Source organism: Camelus ferus, chromosome 30, assembly GCF_009834535.1.
Source record: "Camelus ferus isolate YT-003-E chromosome 30, BCGSAC_Cfer_1.0, whole genome shotgun sequence".
NCBI classification, from domain to species: Eukaryota; Metazoa; Chordata; class Mammalia; order Artiodactyla; family Camelidae; genus Camelus; species Camelus ferus.
Genome location: NC_045725.1, coordinates 25355304 through 25377776, shown reverse-complemented (window position 1 = coordinate 25377776; position 22473 = coordinate 25355304). Strand labels below are relative to the sequence as shown.

The window sequence follows — 22473 nt, the reverse complement described above, 5'->3', positions numbered from 1 at the left end:
GGAAAGTACTTTGTTAGCCGGAAAGGGCGCCGTGGCTCTTAACAATGTTAATCTTTAATTTCAGATAGTGGGGGAGCCTATGCTTTGCTCAGATGCTCTGAGACATCACATCTGTTCCCATCTGCTTAGAAGCCTGATCTTGACCGCTGAGCCATCCCACTGCTGCCTAACTGTAAACTGGAGCCAGGCTCGCCATACCAGAACACCCAAGACTGCTGAGACTCATACCATCAAAGTTAACCTACAACCCAGAGGGACTGAAGTGGCAGGATTTAGGTGTTAGGAAGCAAAGATTAAAAAAAAAAAAAAAAAAAACCTGACTCATACAGAGAATCCTTTCTTCAGACAAGCTTCCATCTCTCCACCCAACCAAGAACCCATCAAACACCTGCATATATTGGTGGGGACTGGGCTTGGACGCCTAATTCTACTCAAAACCTCTTCAGTGATGTAGGGGTGACAAAGCTGTTAAAAAAAATCCATGGTGTTCAGGAGCAGTCCACTCATTGTGAGTTTGAAGGCTTGGATTCCACTTTATCCTGCCCTGTATAAATTAGGGGACTGTGTTCACCGCTTTACCGCTATGAGTCCCTGCTCCTCATCCACTCAGCTCTGCAAATCTGAGCCTAATCTGATCATGAGCCTAGTCTGTTAAGCTGACCTTTAGTGGGACACACTTAAAGAAAGCCATCAAAACAGTAAGCATCAATGAGGAAAAAACTATGAACAACCTATGCGAAAAGTCGCCCGAGAACACACCTCTGAAATCTGTGACTTGCTTCAAGTATCCTGACACCCAGAAACAGGGAGGGAGGATATTTGCTGCCTGGAAGAATGCGATTGCAAATAAATGGATGCTGACTGGATGCTTTAAAATGCCCAAAAGAAGAGCACTTCCGAAGTCTGAATCTCACCCCACAGGGCCAACCGGGAAGGGGAGCCAGACACTCATACACAGCTCCACTTTCTCCACGTTTTGAGCACCACACCCTTTCTGAAACTAGGACGGCAAAACTCATTCTGAGTCCCAAGGCAGGGCTGAAAATGCCCTCAGAATAACCTTCTCCTTGGCAAATCACCGTTGGGCACCCCCACCACCCAAACCTCCCAACCATGCTGTTTCTTCGTATTCCTAACCTTGGACAGTTAAGTGATTTTGCTCCCTGCCTGGCTTTCCTAGCTCCCAAAGGACTGGGCGCTGGAAATGCAGCCCACGTGGGGGTATATAGCTGTACTGAAACCGACAGCCTACCCTTGAAAATAAGCCATTTTGTCGACTTTTTTCACCATCTCAAATCAGCTCAAAGAATTATTTTCTTTTAAGACTTGCCAAAGAGGAAATCCCCAGCCCTGCTACCCACACTTTGCTTACCTGAGGTTATAGCGATCCTGGGAAACGCAGGGGAAAGGAAAACCAGGTGCAGAAGGACCTTGATGTGGAAGGAAGTCTGTGGGGCAGAAGCAGAGGCCTGGCTCACCTGGGGCGCCTCCCGGGGCCACGCCCATTGTTACCACGCCCAACCTTCCCTCCCTCGGTCCCTCCCACTTCTGCATTCTCAGCTCTTATTCATGCCTCTTGGCAGCTTGTCCGCGATTGAAAAAAAATGATTCAGGATGAAGTTGCTGTTGTCTGCCCAGCTTCTAAAGGCCTCCAACATGCTCAGGCAAGAAGGGGCTGTCGGTGGATCCAGCCTTGGGCTGAAAACATATATACAAAAGGGTAATCCTAGAAACCCACGTGGGACCGGAAGGTGAAATGTTACATAAAATAGAAGGAATATGTGATGGTCGTAATAATTCATACTTCTTAAATATGGTGGCACCACAGAAAGCACCCTAACCTCATTCTGCTAGGTGCCAAAAGAGGCAGCCACCTTTCAAACAGAAAGGTGATCACAAAAGAAAGAAGAAGATATATAAATTAAATTAATTATACTTAGCAAAATATGTAGTACCAAACTGATGGAAGAAATTGTTGATGGGGTTCCCAATAAAACAGGTTGATTAGGATTACCCAGCTTTGTCCTGAAATCTCTCTGCAGGTGGAGCCTGCTCTTTGCGTTTTCCTGTCTTCCTCAGCTCCTTCTTTCAGGAGGACCCACTCCTTTCCTACAGAAGCTGTTCTCAGGAAAGGACTTGTAACTGAACCAATTACTTGTCTGCTGTGCTCACCTAATATTCTCTGTTGTTCATTTACCACACTGTCTCATAATAATCTCTTTACTGTAGGTCTCCTTTATCTCACTATGAGAATCTTAAAGGTAAGGACCAAGACTCATGCATTTTTGTAATGCCAACGCTTGGTATGGTCTGGATAGACAATGTGCAGTCAATTAATGCGTGTCGACTAAATGAATGAGAGCAACACATTTTGCTAAACTAAGAGTGACTAATAGCTTCCCTTCCCCCCATGCCCCAGGTATCTGATTACCAACTAGGATCAAAGTCATACATTAAATGAGTTAAACTCTGAAAGTAGAATTTCAGCCATCAGGGGAGCAAATAGAGGCAAGAAGGTCATAAGAGGGTGATGTGGGCAGGATATTTCTTGAAAATAACACTATCCAGCAGTAGTGGGGAAATATGGGTTTAAGAGCCTAATCATAAATTTGGAAACTGACTCTACCACTCATTGTTTGAGAAATCCTAGACAGAGTGCTTAACCTCTCTAGCCTCAGTTTCCTCATCTGTAAAATGAGACACATCCATACATGAAGAGACAGACAATACATAGAAAGTGTACGGCACAACACGTGGTTATTACTGCCACTTTGCCTAGTCCTCAGGCAGGACAGGCTTGCAGAATCATCATGATGGCCAAAAGGCTGGTGCAGAATATTCGCAATTAATTCACTACACTCATTTATTGACTACCTGCTGCATGCTTGCTACTGTGATCCAAAAATTTTAAGAGACTTGCACTTAAATCAGAAATCTTAAATCTGAAATCTTTGTCCATTGTCCCTTTTGATGTCTGAATTCCCTCTACAACACTCCTGCTGAGTGCTTGCCTAACCTGGTCAGAAACACTTCCAGAGACAGGGATTCACAATGCCCAAGGAAGCCCAAACATAATTTTGACTCTTGGAAATAAATGTTTCTTTAAAAGAAAAATTAGTGGGAAATGATATACCTGCTTGTAGGAGGAAGCATTTTCTCTATAATTCCAAAAATAATCTATAATTTTCTTATCTCTCTTTTATTTACCACAAAACCATGTTATTGACTTTGTATTTGAAAGAGTAGATTGATTTGGGGGGTAAGGGATAGAAGGGAAGAAATACCACTTCATGAATTATCCATTCGTTCATTATACAATTTTATCAAGCAATAATTTCCTGTAGTTCAACAAAAGTAGTCATCAGCCCAAATATTTAATAGCCTAGGAGACTGTTTTGCTGGTGCTTTTTTCTCACCTATAGGTTGAAACATTGCAAATATTATAACTTGATTACTCAGCACTCTGGCTGGGGACAGCTTGACACACCCAGGCACTCCCGGGAACAACTCAAAGGAGCTTTGTTGCAGCATGCTTAGAATCATTTTCTCCCTCTCTCTCTCTTCTTTTCCAAGAAGGCGAATTTCAGCCACAAATTCTTGAGCACTCTCCCCAAATAACTACAAAACATCAAGTGTTTCCCCACTGATGAGTGTGATTCCCACCGACGCAGATGACAGCTCTCCCGAACAACAAATAAACCAGAACCTTAAGCGTTTCCAACAATTCACAGAAATCGCACAATAAAGGTTCCCCCTCATTGCTGAGGACTGTTATCTCCTTTTCACACATGGAGAAACTGAGTCAGGAAAGATAAGGCAACTTCACCTTAGTGCTTCTGACTGAGACAGAAAAAAAATGTCCAGAACCACAGATTTAGAATCCTTTACCCTATGTCCACTTCGAGAATCCAACTGCTTAATATGCTTTCCTGCTTATTATCTTATCATCTTCTAGTGTTTGAGAAGCCTAAAATTTCATCTAGAAGATGTTTTATATTAAATGATAACCTGTTTTGGAATATAAGTGGCATGAATTCTGCTAATTTACATAAATTTACATGAAAGTCTACTAAGAAGGAAACTTAAGGGGGAAATAATAATGAAGAGTGGGAAAAAAATAAAGAACAGGACCCCAAAGGTAATCCACAGATAAACAGAAGGTTTAAGTGGCGTAATTTGCCTTCAAAATCCTTAACAGTGTGTGTAAAGTGATAGCCAAGCAGAAAATTCAGTATCGAATCACATGGATTTGGTTGATGGATGTGGAGAAAAGAGAAGTGACAGTGTGAGAAAGACGATTCATCTTGGAGTTGGTTCTGAACCACACTCCACTGCTCGCTGTGTATTAATCATCAGCAAAAAATTCAACTTCTCTGGGCCTCAGAATCTTGCAAAGTGAAACTGAAGGAGGGGTTGGACCCCTTCTCCATATGTTCCTTTTGGATGTAACGGTCAAAGAGCGAAAGCCTGCCTTTATCTAACCCAAAAGAGCTCAATTACTCTAGAAAATGGATGTGGAATGCCTTTAGATGTGACAAAAAATGAAATAAAAATTAAACATATTCGTTCATTAATAACTGGGTTTTAATCCATTAGTTGACAGAGCAATGTAATCTGGTGACTTCACATTTAGTTGTTCAAATAGCTGTATATGTAAAAGATTTTCTAATTTTCTTTTCATGTATAATTCTTACAGGACAAAAAGAATAAATATAAGAATCAAAATGCAATCTTACCAAAATATCCAGTAAAAATAAAGAGTTTCAATACAACTGGTAGAAATGTAAATTGGTCAACTCTTCCAGGAAATAATTTAGCAATATGTCACCTTTTTAATATTCATCTCCTTCAACCCAATAAAACAGCTTTTAGAAGTCTTTCTTAAGGAAATAATTACAGAAAAGGTCAATGATTAATGTACAGACATGTCCATAGTAGTATTATTTATAACAGAAAAACTAGAAACTAGCTAAACGTCTGTCAATAAGGAAAAGACTAAATAAAAGTTTTCAAAGAGTAATACTCACAAGATGAAGTTACATAAGAGTAGATTAAGAAATATATATACATGTGGGAACTCTGGTTTCTTGCTGTAATGCATTTAAGATTGTTTGACATGTATATGTGTGTGTGTCTGTGTACTTACAAGATTTAAAGAAAATGCATAAAATAATTTTAACAGTAGTTATCTCTGGCTAATGAAATTAAAGATGATTTTTATTTTCTTTCTACAGTTTCCTGTACCTTCCAAATTTCCTACAGTCACCATGTATCATTTCTTATGATTAAAAAGTTTTATTTCTTAACCAGTTACTTTCCAAAAGCTGTCTGCCACAACTAGGCTTTTGCATGAGAAGTCTCCAGTCAACCAATGACTACTGTGCTCTACAACAGATACTTTCTATTTTAGTTGCTCATAAAAGGCTACGCAAGCTTTTTTTAAGTTGTGTTTCTTAAGCAGTAGAAATTCCAGAGTTTCCCTTGACGAGGTCTAGGACTGCTCCATGCGCAGAAGTGATGTCACAGCAACCCATCCCGACAGCTGCCGAAATGAGCCAGGCCAGGGAGGACAGGAGCCCAAGGAGCTGGGGCACAGGAGCACCTCCGGGAAGATCCCCGCCCCAGGAGGGGAGCACAAGTGGGAACAGGCCTGACCATCTTTCTCCTCCACCTCCTCCCTCCTCCGCGCACCAGCCCGCGTGCTGACTCAGTGGCTGCGTCATCTCTGCCTCGCTACCTGATGCAGTAAGGCGCTCAAGGAGAAGCGCTGCTCAGCTCTAAAGGAAACCTGGCCAGGACCAGTCCAAATCCCTTGTCTCCAAACAGTGAAACCTAGGCCCACAGTGCCTTGCATTTTTTTTAAAGTGATATGAGTAAGACCTTTTACTACATGTCTTGTGATAACCATTTTAAGTTCTATTTTTATTCCACTTTATAAATGAAAAGGAGGCACAGGACTGGTGAGTAATGCTCTTAAACTTTCCACCTGTATTAATCACCATAGTCTTGTGTTTAATCTGAGATTAGATGGGTACATTTAACTAAATGTACCCATTTAATGTGGAATGTGGGCTCTATTTTGTGGAATGTAAGAAGTACTCCCTCCTTTAATGAGCATTAGTTCTATGTGATGACAGGACCACTTAAATGAGAGAGAGAATGGAAGAGGTCACACGTCTCAGAAACATGAAGCCAAACTGGCTTCACGTGGAAAGGGAAGGAATTCTCAAGGAGGCTTCCCAGGAGTCAGGGGGAAGAGGAAGAAATGTATGAATCCACCTATCCTATGTATGGAGGCACCATGCTAGGATCTGTGTTAAGCCGTGGTCTCCACCTCCTAAGAGGGGATTTAAGGGCGATTCTGTCCATCCAGTGTCCTCACGCCCCCATACATGGAGGACTCTGGGATCCGCTTGTTGTAGCTCCAAGTCCTTTCAGTGTAGAAACTCACGACCAGACATTCCTTCACTGTGCCCCATTCCGTCCTTGTACCCCTTCATTCACACCCATTTATTGTGAGGACTTCATTCACACCCTGAGCCACAGGAAGGGCAGGACCACATGTGATTTCTCTCTGCATCCTTACTCCCCTCCTAGAGCTCACGCAGGGCTCTGCACACTACACGTTAAATAAACATGTCTGAAATTTGTAAAAGGACACACGAGTGGGGATCTAGTAGTAGAGAGCAGTAAATTATTTGTAACTACAGCATGGTGCAGACAACAATCGCTATGAAAGGAAGTGGTGTCCTCTTCCAAGAAAGAGAGTAGCTATTTGAATATTTTGGAACACAAAGAATTAAAAATTATAGCAGGTAAATCAAGGTTTTCTCTTTTTTTAGCAGTTAGATCAAAATGCTTGTGTATGCTACTGATTCTTCAACACTGTTGTGCAACAGAATCACGTAGGGTGGGGAGTGGGGAATCAGGAGAGGAAGTGCCATCAAATTGCATGTTCCCAGACCCAAACCCCCAGAGACTGGAGTCTGAAATCCTTCCCATGGTTTAGAACTGGATTTTCACAGATCATACTTTCCAAATCATAGGCTTCTGGCAGATTCCACACTGACATAGGTCATCCAATAGTGAGCACTGATTCTGGTATGAGATTCGCTGGTTCCCAGCTCTGCTGTTTGACTCCATGGCTTTCAGCAAACCACTAAAATTTCCCTTTGCCTCAGTCTCATCTGTAAAATGGGGGTGACATTAGCAACTCCTCACAGGGTTAGGATGAGGACTAAATGAGATAACACAGGTAAAGTGCTTAGACTAATGCCTGCCACCAATAAACGTCCAATAAATATTAACCATCATGATTTTTACTCTCTAAAAACTGGACTAAAGTTACATATCTCAGAGAGATTATTTTTCCTTTATAGTAAATATAAAGAAAAAAGGCTAGGTTTTTAAATTTTTATTTATTGGGGGGGTAATTAGATTTATTTATTTATGTTTAGAGGGGGTACCGGGGATTGAACCCAGGACCTGTGCATGCTAAGCATGCGCTCTGCCACTTGAGCTATACCTTCTCCCCTGGGTACAACTTTTTTAATTGGAAGAAAAATTGATAGTCTTTAAAGCTTGAGAGGAATTAAGACTTATTGACTGTATCACACACGCACATACATATGCACATACACATACACACACAATTTATGTGAAATTTCCACTTTCTACATTTAGGTCTGGGTGTCTTACAAACAGCAAAGAGAATAAATATGAAAAACAAGTAAAAGTGAAGTTTACTGTGGTGAGAGAGGAGGATTGAGACTTTGAAGAGAGGAGTCTGTATTTGATATTTCATATTAAATAATGGATATTTATCACTACTACCACTATGACAACTTATATTATGTTTTGCAGTTTATATGTTTTTATTGCATACCCAACCTTTTCATCTTTCGACTTTCATACAGAAAGTTTATGTATATTATCCCTTTCAAAGTCAGTTATATGTTATGGTACCAATTTTACAAATGAGGAAATTGATATTGGAAACTTAAGTAATTGCTAGTAAGAGATGGAGTCCAGCAGACACCCAGAAACCCAGAATCCAAACCCTGAGCCTGTACAAATACCACATCACCCTCCACTGCTAAAAAAAAAAAAAAAAAAAAAAAAAAGTTTAAGGGTAAATACTGAATTCTAAATATAGATCAAGAATGAAAGAAAATTAATGAAACAAAGAAAATTCCTTACGCATTTACTATAGGTTTTCTTTTCAAAGGAAATCTAGAAAGGGAAGCCCAAAGACTGACCACAAGCAGAACCACCATCCTGGCTCACCTGGTTAGAATCAAGCTCCATCCTGCCTGAGGCTCAGTGCCGTTCACTGGCCAGGAGTCTCCCCTGCCCTCCATGATGGCGCTTCCCCCACATCATTACGGAATCCTGATTCTTGCACAGCCCTAAACAGAGCTACATTGTCAGCTACACCACTTGTTAATATCACAAGATGATGTAGTCACTCTCCTTGTATAAAATAACATGTTCTTTTTTTTTCTTCTTTAATGGAGGTGCTGGGGATTGAACCCAGGACCCCATGCACGCTAAGCATGTGCTCAACCACTGAAATATACCCATCCCCCCAAAATACCGTGTTCTTGATATAAGTCTTAACACATACTTTTTTCAAGCTCTAAGTAGTCCAGGATTTGATGAGCATACTAGCATTTACCTACTGTCACCAGTCATGACTTCACAGGAAGGTGCTATCAGCCAGAGAAGGAGTCTGAAGAAAGCAGAGAGAAGTCTTTGAACAGATATGGAGTAGGAGGAAGTTGTGTGAGAATGGCAAGATCCCCCTTCTTTACCAGTCCAAAAGATTACAAGGATGCCTTTAATACCTGAGCAGCCTAATAGCAAGGCTAGCCTTCAGCTGGGAAAAAGAAAAGCTAAAAACAAATGCAGTTCCTTAGAAAAAACTCAATAAATAGGGTTATTGGCACAGGAGTTGAGAATTAAATAGAAAGAAGAAACACGGAGTACAAATTAAACTGAGATTTCTCGCTCAATAAATCAAACATGAAGCATCTGATTCCTGAGTTATAAGTCTACAGTACATGGAAAGAATTAGCCATTCTTTTCAAAGAGGAGATAAATTACTAAGTCATCATAAAGCTCACCACGTGGGTTTTAGGTTACTAGGTGTTGTTAGGTGACTCATAAGACAGATTTAGTGTCAGAAAGAAGCTTCTGGGTTTCTTCCTTTTGAAAAACACCCTATGTTGCTTTTCCCCTCACTCTCAAACCATTGACAGTGGTGTTTGTGATAATGAGGCAAGCTTATCCAAGGTCTAAGCAATTATTAAATCCTAAGCCAGGCTGTTGGGGTAATTAATCTGGGTGGAGAACATAAATTTTGTATAGTCCAGCTCTAAAGTGCTGGGATTATTTTAACTTCAACATCTCTACCATAAAAAATCTGAGAACCAAGCCAGTGTGAAGACCAGTTCACAAGAATTACATCATCTCTTGTTTGATGGAGTCTCACAATTATAGGTGATCTGTCAGCATGAACAAAGCATATTTAAAGTTTAATAGAAACACTCTCTTTGCTTTATACAAGAAGTAATCAGCATACACTAAATAGTACTAACTTCGAGAAAAAAATGACCATCATCTTCCAACTGCTGGTGTACAGTAATTGAGAACTGTGAATCTAGCAGAGAGTTTTCTGTCCCTGTCATACTATAGAGAGCTCCACAGTGGCAAAGTGTAGCAAATTATTCATTTTTAGTCATCTGACAGATATTTGCTCATCACCTACCATTTGTCAGACATTACAATATCAAAGGCTTCATTGAAAATCCCCATGGCCCACGCTGTCCCCAAATTCCTGCACACTGCACAATTTACGGTGTCAGAACTGAGTCAGTGGTCTCCAGCTCCTCTTTTCTTTGGCTCTCTCTGTATCTCTCTTCCTCAGAGTGACATTTTAAATTATGCCATACACAAATTATATCCTTATCGTTCATGGTGACGCCCTCCTAGCTTGAGGCAAGTTGCTCTCATATCTTCTTCAGGTCTCCATTTTCTTATCTTTAAAATGAAGGTAATAACACCTACTTCTTGGCGAGATGGGAGGAATAATTAGCCCTGAAACGCTTTGAAGGTGAAAAGTGCCACATTACTCTTTGTGCTCATTATCTGGCCGCAGATGTTGAGTTTTCCATTTGCACTGGCACGTCCTCCGGGAAAACCACAGATGAGACTGTACTGAAAGAGTTTGTATGGTTAGTTCTTGGCAAATGAGCAGAGTCTATAGTTTCATTCTTCTACTTCTACCGTCTTAAAGAATACACTGTCCTAACCAACTGTTTTAAAAATGGATGCGTTAAAAAAAAGAAAAAAGAAAGAAAACAGATGCAAGAGAAAGAGCCCAACATGCATTCTGCCTTTCCAATGCCAATCTCAGATAACCACATAGCTGGTAAAGAGCTTCCTCTTTAGTCATGTGCCACTTTTCACATCTCTATAGATGTATTCTAGCTAATGAATAAAGAAAAAAATGAAGAGGGGGAGGGTATAGCTCAAGTGGTAGAGCGCATGCTTAGCATACACAAGGTATTAGGTTCAATCCCCAGTACCTCCTCTAAAAATTAATAAATAAATGAACTTATTTAACTGCCCCCCCCACTAAAATAAATAAATAAATAAATAAATAAATAAATAAATAAATAAATAAATAAATAAATAAATAAATGTGCAATACATTCTTAAAAAAGAAAAAATGATAAGATTAGAACACCCTAATGAATTAACACATCCAGGCTATGATCATCAATGGCTGATACCATCACAAAAAAGAGACTAAGTCGGACATTGCGTGTTTCTGGATGGCAGTTCACAGCATCACCTTTGAAGTAGTCTAACCAAAACAGATCAGACTTGAATACGATCAAGCTTCTAGATTTAATTACAAAATTCAGGAAATACAATAAATAACTTTAAATTATACCATAGAGATTCCATCAGCAAAATCCAGACTACAGGAAGTTCTGGTGTGGCAAACTCAGGGGCGGGTCATTTTCACCCAAAGTCAAGCTCCAAGGCAATCAGGCTTCCTTCTCCAGCCTCCCAGCCCCCATCCCTGCTCTCCTCATCCCACTGAAGTGACAAGAGGAAGCTTTAGAACCTGACTATGATGATAAGGATGAGCATAGCCAAAGCAAAATAATTTTAAGAAGGTCAGGAGTAGCCACGTCTCATAGAATATTTGTTTTTCTCTTCCTTTCCTTATATTTCCAATGTATTTCAATTAATGTACATAGTTTTTGTAATGTTTTAAGACCCCACAGCACAAGCGACAAGAAGAGAAACCTTCCAAGAAGATATTCTAGATAAAAAAACTTATGTGTTATAATTACTAATTGTGATTTTAGTCAAAATAATACCTAGATGTGTTATAAAAATGAAAAAAAATCATGTAAAGCTAGAACAGGAACCTACAGGAACCCTTTATGCATATGAAAATATGTTTTTTTTCCAGAATTCTCTGAGACAAATGATTATATGTTAGATTGGACAAACAGAGGAAACAAAATCTAGGTCTCATTTTTACAATGCTATAGTTTAAATGGCCAACAGTTGTGAAAGAGCTATTGCTGTCATAAATCAATTGTATTATAAACACGTGCATAGAAAAGTGTAGGCAGCCACAGTGATTACTCATGGATTCACAACACCTTTTCTAATCTAGAACACGTTTGTCAACACCTAAAATCCAATTTGAATAAGTTGTGATTTTTCACCTAACATCTGGGGTGCCTTTGGATAATCTTACCTATAGCCAGAATGGTTAGCAATTTACCATACTAGAAAATGCTCAAGTGAAAATTCTAGGATGAAGAAAAACACACATATATATAGATAGATACATATGTATGTTTATATATATGGTCAGAATTGTTTGTCACACACAGAAGCACACTTGAGTTAGCCAGTTGCTACAGACTGAATATTTATGCCTCCCTCCCCCCAAAAAAGCGTATGTTGAAACTTAATGCTCAGTATGATGGTATCAGGAGCTGGGGCCCTTGGGAGACGTTTAGGTTATGAGTGTGAAGCCCTCATGAATGGGATGAGTGCTCTTATAAAAGAGGCTCCCAGACTCTCCAGCACCTTCCACCACGTGAAGACACGGTGAGAAGACTGCCATCTGTGAACCAGGAAGCAGGCCCTCTCAGCCACACCGTATCCGCGGGAGCCTTGATCCTGGACTTCCAGCCTCCAGAACTGTGAGAAATAAATTTCTATTGTTCATAAGCCTTAAAATCTTATGGAATTTGCTTTGCTAGATTTTGGACTTGCTTAGGACCCATCACCTTTTCTTCTTTCCCATTTCTCCCTTTTGGAATAGGAATGTCTAGAGCCTATGCCTGTTCCACCATTACATTTTGCAAACACATAATTTGTCTTATGTCACAAATTCACCAAATGGGGCAGCACCTTGATCTTGAACTTCTCAGCCTCCAGAACTGTGAAATATACATTTCTGTTGTTTAAATTACCCAGTCTATGCTATTTGGTTAGGGCAGTCTGAGCTGACTAACCCAGGTACTGAGACAGTTCAGTGGCCTAAACAGTCGTTTCTACAAATGGTGCTGGGAGAATGAAGTTGGAGCCCTACTTCACACCACATGCAGAAATTAACTCAAGATGGCTCACTAACCTACATATTAGAGTAAATGCTGTAAAACTTTTAGAGGAAGACATAAGAGTACGTCTTTGAGACCTTGCAGTAAGCCACGGTTTCTTAGATATGACATCCAAAGCACAAGCAGCAAAAGAAAAATAAACAAATAGGACTTCAGCACAATTTTGTGCTGTAAAGGCCACCTCCAAGAAAGTGAAAAAGACAAAAGAAAATTGCAAATATTTGCAAATCAGATAAGGGATTTGTATCAGAATATATAAAGAATTTTTGTCTCTCAACAATAAAAAGACAAACTACCCAATTTCTTTAATGGGCTAAGGATTTTAAAAGATATTTCTCCAAGGATGATATACCAATGGACAATATTTATTTTTTTATTGAAGTACAGTCAATTACAACGTGTTGATCTCTGGTGTACAGCACAATGTCCCAGTCATGCATATACATACATATATTCGTTTTCATATTGCTAATGGCCAACAAGCACAAGAAAAGATGCTCAACCTCATTAGTGATCAGGGAAATGCAAATAAAAGCCACAAAATACTCCTTCACGCCCACGAAGATGGCTGTAATCAAAAAGAGAAAAATCCACAAATGTTGAAGATGTAGAGAACTTGGAACCCTCATACATTTCTGGTTGGAATGCTAAATGATACAGCTGCTTTGGAAAACAGTCTGACAGTTCCTCAAAATGTTAAATGCATGACCCAGCAATTTCAGCCCTCAGTATATACCTTCCTCATGAAAAGACATGTGCACAAAAACTCACCCATGAATGTCCATAGCAGCATTATTCATAAATGTCCAAAAATGAAAACAATCCAAATGTCCATCCACTAATGAATGGAGGAGTAAGATGTGGTATATGCATACCATGGAACATTATTCAGCCATGAACGGAAGGGAAGCAATAACACACGCCACAACAGGGATGAACCTTGAAAACATGCTAGGTGGAAGAAGTCAGTCACAAAGGACCATATGTTATGTGATTCTGTTCATATGAGATGCCCAGAATAAGCAAATCTGTAGAGGCAGAGAGTCAATTAGTGGTTACCTAGGACTAGGAGAAGGGAGGTTGGAGCAAAATGGGGAGTGACTGTTGAGGGGCACAGGATTTCTTTTAGGGGTGGTGGCCATGTCTAAAATTAGGTGGCAGTATTGGGTGCACAATTGTGAATATACTGAAAAAAAAATACACAGTGAATTGTACACCTTAAAAGAGTGAATGTTATATGATGTGAATTATATCTCAGTAAAGCTATTATTTTTTAAAAGAATCCTACAGGGAACGTCCGAGTGACATATAAGTAGTAGTGGTAAGCCAGCTTCAGATTGGAGGGAAATCATGCTTTGCTGGACGCTCCTTGAGCATCGGGGGCTGTTTTAGAGGCTCTGAAAAGAAGATAGGAAGTGAGACTTTGAGATGATGCTAAGACAATCCCTGGAAGATGGACAGGGGGAGCCAGTGAGCAGCAGGAGTGGCCATTCAGCCCTCAGGTTGAAGCTGTCACTTCAGACCATGGGAAGGAGAGAGAAGAAATTTACACTGGGCAGAGCTATATTGGGGAATGGCTTGGGTTGCAATTTACATCATACAGTAGCATTCTAGTTATAGTTAGGAGCACTGTTGAAAAATCTAAAACCTACCGACAACGTAATGCCATTTGCAGCAACATGGATGCTCCTGGAGAATGTCATTCTAAGTGAAGTAAGCCAGAAAGAGAAAGAAAAATACCATATGAGATCGCTCATATGTGGAATCTAAAAAAAAAAAAAAAAAAAAAAAAAAGCATAAATACAAAACAGAAATAGACTAACAGACATAGAAAATAAACTATAAACTTGTGGTTGCCAAGGGGGTGGAGGGTAGGAAGAGATAGGGATTTCAAAATTGTAGAATAGATAAACAAGATTATACTGTACAGCACAGGGAAATATACACAAGATCTTATGGTAGCTCACAGAGAAAAAAATGTGACAATGAATATATATATATGTTCATGTATAACTGAAAAATTGTGCTCTACACTGGAATTTGACACAACATTGTAAAATGATTATAAATCAAAAAAATGTTAAAAAAAAAAAGAAATGTTAATAGAGACAAAGAGGGACATTTCACAGAGAAAAATGGGTCAAACATCAGGAATATGTAACAATTACAAAGATACCTACACCTAATAACAAAGACCAAAAACACGTGAAGGAAACACTGATAAAAATGTAAAAGGGAGACAAATCCACAAGTACAGCTGGGGATCTCAAAACCCAACTTGCAAGAGCTGATAGAACAAGTAGACAGAAAATCAGTAAAGATACAGACGATTTCAACAAGACCATCTACCACCTTGACCTCACAGACATTTACAGAACAGCCTCCTGTGTACCTCTTCATCTGACTATTCATCTGTACTCTTTTTCATATACTTTACAATAAACCAGTAAACATGAAAAAAAAAAAGAAAAATCTAAAACCTAAAATATTCCTAGTCCCTAGGAATAACCCTGTCTCTCTCTCAAACTCAAAGTCTACCTTCGACATCAAAGTTTTTGTGTCATGATCCACGAAGAAAAATGCACCTAACCAAACCTTATGTGAACGCAGAAAATATATGAATCCTGTATCTCACGGAGAGAAGCACGATATCGAGTCCCTCTCTTAGCAGGTGCGTTAAGGGAGCAATGCGTGCGGGTAGTTAATGGCAGTGTCTAAAGAGCCCCAGGCTACTGGGAGCTCTTGGTGAGCAAGTATGAGTCTGTCCAAAATCAAGGCCAAGCCCCATTAGTCTGGCAGCCAGTGACATCACAGGTGAGGTAGGGGACGGATGACTGCTATGGTCACAGCCCTCCATAAAGGTTGTGTCAGATCAGGTGTGAAACACTGCAAAGGAGAGGACAAGGAATTTAGTATTCTCTTTCCATTTTTATATATGAATGAATGTTCCACTGAGATTCAAAACGACTATGGACCAGACAGGACAGTGGCAACTGTCCTAGGCAGCCCCTGCCTGCGAGGAACTGACTGGCTCTCGTGGAAGAGGGGTCTCTGGCTGCAGTGAGAGGAAGTCACTGGTATGTCTCAGAGAGACAGACCTCATTCTCTTTCACATGGTCAAGGTGCCTGAAAGTCAGCAACTGACAAGGTTGTGTCCCACTGGTCTAATCACTCACCCCATTACATGCACATGACCCAACTCAGCTTATAAAATATTATATAGGCCTTATATAAAGACATTCATCAGTTTATTTTCACTCCAAACCTCAATCAAACAAATTTTTCATTTGTCCATAGCATCTCTCAGTGCAAGGAGGCAGCAAGATGTATTACAAGAGAACTTTGGTTCCAACACTCATAAGATAAATGTCCCCAGATTAATTACACTGTTCTGAGCCTCGTTTCTTCACCTGTAAAATGGGAACTCAGAATTGTTGTGAGGTTTAAATAACCATCTTAAATTGTAAGTAAATACCAGTCTCTCCACGTACGCAATCGAATGCCAACTTCGCCCTAAACATTTGCGGTCTAGCCAGGATCCTCCTCGTTCAAGTTACATGTTAGAATTACCTGGCAGCACTTAACAAAGATAATTTCCTAGCTCTACCCCAAGAAAATCTGATGTAATTGATCTGGGGGTAGGACCCAGGAGTCAGTATTTTTAAAAGGCTCCCAGGTAATTCTAAATAGCAACCAGGGTTGAGAATTACTTCTCAAATCGTGAGCTAGGAATCACTTTTAACAGAATCACCAGGGTTGATTGTAAAATGAGGATTCCAGGGCAGGGCCCCACCCTATGCTTACTGAGTCAGAATTTCTGGGAGGAGCCCCCAAATCTCCATTTTTAACAACTTCCTCAGTTAAACAGAATGTATACTGAAATTCAGGACCGAAAGTGTGGGGTGTATCCAGTGTTTCCTAAACCCCGCTGAAAAGACAGTTCTCGGAGCCTCACCCTAGAAAAGACGATCTTTTGTTGTATCTTTGCAAAGGTTCTGAGTTGGGGGCTCACTCATTTAGACTTTCACCACTTCTAGCATTCAGATCGAAAGGACCAACTGAACAATACATGAGCCTAAACCTGTATTCAGGATGAGGACATTCCTAAACCAATTTAACTATCACATTTCAACATGAAAGATTAGGTAGGAGACACAGCTGCCTGTTCAACTGGGGAGGAATGTGAGTTAATAATATGTTGCGATTCCCCACCTTCCCTCTCCTCTTTTGAGCTTCTTCCACCTCTGCAGCTCAAGGAGAGAAAAGACATGAAAGTAATATATTTATTTAAAAATAATATATTCACCAATGTATCCATTAGAATTACATATACGTGTGTGTGTATATACACACACACATATACACACAATTGTGCACACACTATATATATACATATTCTTATATACATTCATATATATGTACATATATATTCATTGAATGTATTCAAGAATATTCCTTTAGTGAATTAATCCTGCAGTGAATTGGCTTTCAGCCAGTTGACCTGGAGCCCCTATTCTCGTCCAGGGAAGTGCCCTGTTCCCTGAATAAACCATTTATTTTCCTGCTTTGGTGCCATGTCCTTCAGTCCACCAGGACTATTTCATTTCCCCTCCCTCCAGCAGTGAACACCTACTCATCTTTAAGGTCTCGCACAAGAAAGAAGTCTTCTTTCCACAGTTCCTGGCCCAACAATCTTCCCGTCCCTCTCCCCAACAGAAACAGAGCGATTCCCCATCTGCACATCCTCAGCCGGCATTCAGCATAAGACAGACAACACAGGGAATAATTCTTCCCCTGTGATCAACAATTTATATCTATTAGAGAAATTGAATAAATAATAAATAATTTTCCAAAACAGAATGCACCAAGCTCTAATGAATCAGCACTCCTGGTATCTGAGTCTGTCACCAATATGGTATATCCTTACAGACCTTTGAGTTCAAATTGTTCCACTGGAAAGGGGAGTTCCCCCTCAAATGTCTCTTCAAAGACCTTAGAGGCGTTCTCATTTTAATTATTAAACCATAATTACTTTAATATTAGTAAAAAGCCAAACAGCTCCATTGATTTTTTACTTCAGTAATCTGAAACTTATTTTCATGTATATATGGTGCTATGATTTGTATTTGCTTAAAAGTTTTAAATAATTTTTTATACTTATATTAATATACAATGTAGGACTAAAAAAAAGTTCATCCTTTCATTTAGTTGACTCATAACCATATATATTTTAGTTTTTATGTATGTTTTAAAAGGTTAAATTATATTCCAAATATTCCATAGTTCAGAATTTTCCCTACTTAAACTCAACTTTTTCTGAATAATTCTAAACCAATGAGGATCTGCTCCTCTCTTTCTCCAAGTCTTCCTTCTTCTCGCCTCGGTCAAATCCACCCCCTCTGCTGCTCCCATAAAACATCTAAGAGAACTCACTCATTTGCTCATAAGAGAAGATATTTGGCTTTGGGATGTGAATGTGATCGGGCAGGTTGTCTGCCCAGGGACCGGGCACAGTTCCCAGTGGGGTTTGTTCCAGGAAAGGATTACCCTGACAAGCCCCTACAAGAGAATGGCCAGATTCCAGTTTCTAGGAATGAATGTATTTCTGTCACACATTCAAAAAGAACATTTCATCAGGGCGTGGGGCAAGCCCTGTCTTTTTTTAATCTTGGCTCAACACAAGGAACTCACACTTTGAAGAAGGGCTGGGAAGGAATGTGAGGGGTCCAATTAAAAAAGAATCACATTTCAGGTCCCCAGCCACCCCAGGAATGAGGCTCCTGAGCTGTACCTTTGAGGAAGGACTGCTGGGCATACAGATCCATCAAGACGTTTACTCTACCTTAGGGATAAATTTTTATGGGGTGATAAGAAATAACGCATATCTGTATTCACTTCCAGAGACATATTTACATCTCAAGAAACTAGAAGTGGAGCAACGTGTTTCCCTGGGGACTCATTTTTCTAACTTCCTGTCAGCCTCAATGATGGTCCCCATGACTTTACTGCCAATGAATGAGTGACATCATCGCTGCCTCATTCAGACAGCACATTTTGAAGAGACATTCACTCAATTTGACCCACTCAGACACTGTGTGTGTGTGTGTGTGTGTGTGTGTGTGTGTGCGCGCCTGCGCGCGCGTGTGTGTGTGTGTGTGGCTGTGTGGTAATATTTCTCTAAGCTACCACATGCTTTTAATTTATTACATTTTCAAACATCTAGGCATTTACTCAGGGTTAAAAGAAAGTAAGTTTTAATGCCCAAGAAATAAAATAAGCAATCTGTTTCCAACCACAACACTTTTTAAATTTAACACATGAAAAAAAAAAAAGAAATAAACTTTTAGAACCATGGTACGAATGGCTCGGAACGTAGGTCTGTCTGTCTACTCTGAATTCCTCCACCTCGACTACCATGCCACTTCTCTCGACTGAATTCCCCTCGGGTCCAGTACCTGCCATCACTGATGGTGCGAACCTCTGCCCCTCTCCTTCCTAGGCTCACTTCTCTGTCCTGACAGCTGTAGTGCTCCCCCACACCCATATCACCTCAACCACCGCCTACCGCACAGGGCCACTTCAGAATCCCTGTTCTCTGGTGAACAAAGAGGGAGCTCTGTGAGATGTGACTGCATGTGGCTCCCATCCTGTTTATCCATCCTTCATCTACACTCTCAGGCCCTCCCACCAGCCCCAGGGTGGCCAGAATTAGAAAACAAAGATGTCAAAAGGAGTAAGACAGAAAAGATGTGAAAAGAGAAACAATAGAACCCACCTCGTTCCCCACTCCAGTGAAATAAAAGACCCTCTCGTTTGGGACTAGGGAAGAGGAGGGTTTGGAAAAGGAAGCAAGAAGGTAATGTTCAGTGTGGGACACAAGCTGCCTAGCCCTTGGCAAGTCATTTTGAGGCGGGGGAGATAAGGCCTCCTTTGAAGTTTCAGAAAGTGAGGAACAGGCAGGGCCTGAGCCTCACAACCTGGAGGAGGCCCAGGAAGGTAGCAGGCTCCACAGGGAGGTTCTCCCTGTCACCCGAAAGTTTGTGCAGGCACAGGAGGGCATCTGAAAAAGCTATGGTCCCCCTCTTCCGGGGACCTTTTGCAGCTGGGATACAAAACCGTCACACCTAAGCTAGATTCCCATTGTGGGGAAGAAGGAGGTGGACTCTGTTGGAAAAGCCATGTCCTTCCACCATAACCCATGGCTCCTTCTAATTAGACCCACCCAAAATGCCCTTGAGGGCTAAGACCTTCATAGTCAATAGTAAGTTCAATTAGTTTAATGATATATTTATTTTAATCAGTTAAATTATATATATTCATTCATTAGCTTAATTCTATGTAAGCATCTTACGTTTAACTAGCCCACCCAGCCTCAGACCCCACATGAAGGGGGAAGGAAAGCCAGCCAAGAGTGTGGCCGGCAGTCTCAAGGCTACCCCTGCGGGCGGTGGGTGGAGTTCTACCGCTGAAGACTGCGGCCATCCCAAGAGCCCACAGACACGTGCCAGATGGGAAGCCGAAAAGCTATTAGCAACCGTCCAACAGGAGCTCGATACCCAGAGCCAGCTTGTGCACAGATCCCCTGCTACCACTTCCACAGGCGTAAGCCCTGGCCCAGAAGTTCTGCATGTTTGAAAGCTGTGGGAACATGATGTCAAAACACTATTCGGAGCCCTTGAACAAAGCACCACCAAAAGTGATGCAAAGAAAACATGAACCTCTAGGCTCCTGTGGGTCAATTTTTTAACTGGTCCTTTCCTAAACAGGTTTTGGACAAACTGTGAGATGCCACCCTGAGATGTGATTTGTAAATTATGAAACGGCAAATATCATGTATCTCTCATGCTCCTGTCCACTGTTGGAGCTCCTCTGGTCCCATGCTGTCTAGTTAACCACCACTAGCCCCACGGGGCTACTGAGCTCCTGAAATGTGGCTAGTCTGAAGTGGGATGTGCTACAAATGACAGCACAGCCAGATCTCGAAGACTTAATGTAAGATATCTCATTAATTTTTATACAGATTACATGCTGAAGTGATAATGTTTTATATCTACTGGGCTAAATAAAAATACATAATTAAAATGAATTTTGCTTGCTCCACTTTACTTTTTTCTTTAATGTGGCCACTAGGAAATGTAAAATTAATATGTGGCTCATCCTCGCAACCAGTTTGCAGTATTTTTCTACTGAACAGCATTATTCTATAGAGATGCATTTTTCATTTTAACCCAGAGAGCTGTAGGCCTAAATTTGCTTCACAGCTGGTTTCCTAATCTGTGCCTTTTCTTTTTCCTGCCCTGAGGCTACTATTTCTGACAGTTTTCAAGGGAGTTACAACAAAAGGTAAACTGCTTGCTTTCGAATCCGTTAACAGTGGCCTGGGTAGAGAGCTGTAGTTTCAGTGAGTAGCCAGTAGAGGGACCTCTTACCACACTTAGGACCGAAAAACTAGGAGTATCAGTTATTTTAACACATTGTTAATTGGTTAACAGACAGATTGGTTGAAATAAGAAAATTAATATATTCATACTGAGTGGAAGAATTTAAAATTTGCACATGAACCTGCCATTGGGGAACTGCTTCAACAGCCAAAACATAATTAAAAGGAGTAATAATATTTGCATTCCTCTTATTTTTCTCCTAAAACTCTTTGAATTACAATTTTAAAAACAATTTGAATTCCCCTTTCAGACCTCTAGATACCTAAGAGTAAAATTTTGAAATTTCCTGATGTTAACTACTTACTTTATAAAGGAGATTTATGCTTGGTCATTTGTATAAAATATTTATAACAAAAGAGTGATTTGGTAGTCAATATTTAATGTCCCATCATAACTAATGTTCTTAATGGCAGTTACTCTTCTGAAGTTAATTGTCCTCGGGTTCTGCTGCCCCTTGGAACCTTCTGGTAATGTTTGGATAATACGTTACTTTAATTTGATATCGCCGTAACTCAGAGTTCCTGCTTGCAAACAAGAAAAACTGACTTTGTCTAATCTAAACAAAGGAGAGGAAATAAGGTGAAAGGATATTAGAACGATGACAGAACTGAAGGGAAGGCCAGAAAATCCAGTTCAGGAATTGAGCAGGAACCAAAGGGGGCCAGAAACCTCCCCACTGGCCCACCTGGGGGCCACGGCCACACCCAGGGCCACTCATCCCACTGCTGGTTATGGAGTCTGACCTTGCTGCTGTGGACCATCCGCTTAGGATTCAAAAGCTCAAGCAGGAACACCCACGCTGAGGTTGCAGGTTCATGCTCCGTCCACATGCTGTCTCCTCACCCCCTACCCCAGCCTCCACCCAGGAGCAGGGCCCTGCCTCCCTCTTCTGCTTGGGCAATCTGGGTGTTGTGGGTTGCGTGTGCCCTTCCAAAACAGACATGTTCAAGTCCTCACCTCCAGTATCCATGAAAGTGACTTGACTAGGAAACAGGGTCTTTACAAACGTCATCAAATGAAGATGAGGTACGCAAGAAAAAAAAAGTTGTAACTATGTGTGGTGACAGATGTTAACCATACTTACTGTGGAGATCATTTCACAGTATATACAAATATCAAATCATTATGTTGTATCCTGGAAACAAATATAATGTTATGTGCCTACTGCATCTCAATTAAAAAAATTAAGATGAAGTCATACTGGATATCCAAGACATCCCTAAGTCCAAGATGGCTGGTGTCTTTATCAGAAAAGGAAATTTGGGGTGCAGAGGTTCAGACGGGAAAAGAACACAATGTGACACAGAGGCAGAGACTGGAATGATGGGTCCACCAACCAAGGATTGTACCACGAGAACCAGGAGAGGCAAGAA

The 22473-nt window shown here is 40.6% G+C and overlaps 1 protein-coding gene across 3 annotated transcripts in view; it reads right to left on the bottom strand.

The window, feature by feature from the left end:
• Positions 1 to 22473, bottom strand: part of SERPINB5 (serpin family B member 5) — a 51813-nt gene that overhangs the window by 16642 nt on the left and 12698 nt on the right. Inside the window, exon 2 of one of the 3 annotated variants that reach the window (XM_006182788.3) lies at positions 1373 to 1448. The exons of the other annotated variants lie outside the window; for them this stretch is intronic. The gene's annotated coding sequence lies outside the window, so the exon portion shown is untranslated. The remainder of the gene's footprint in view (positions 1 to 1372; positions 1449 to 22473) is intronic. 3 annotated transcript variants of the gene reach the window in all.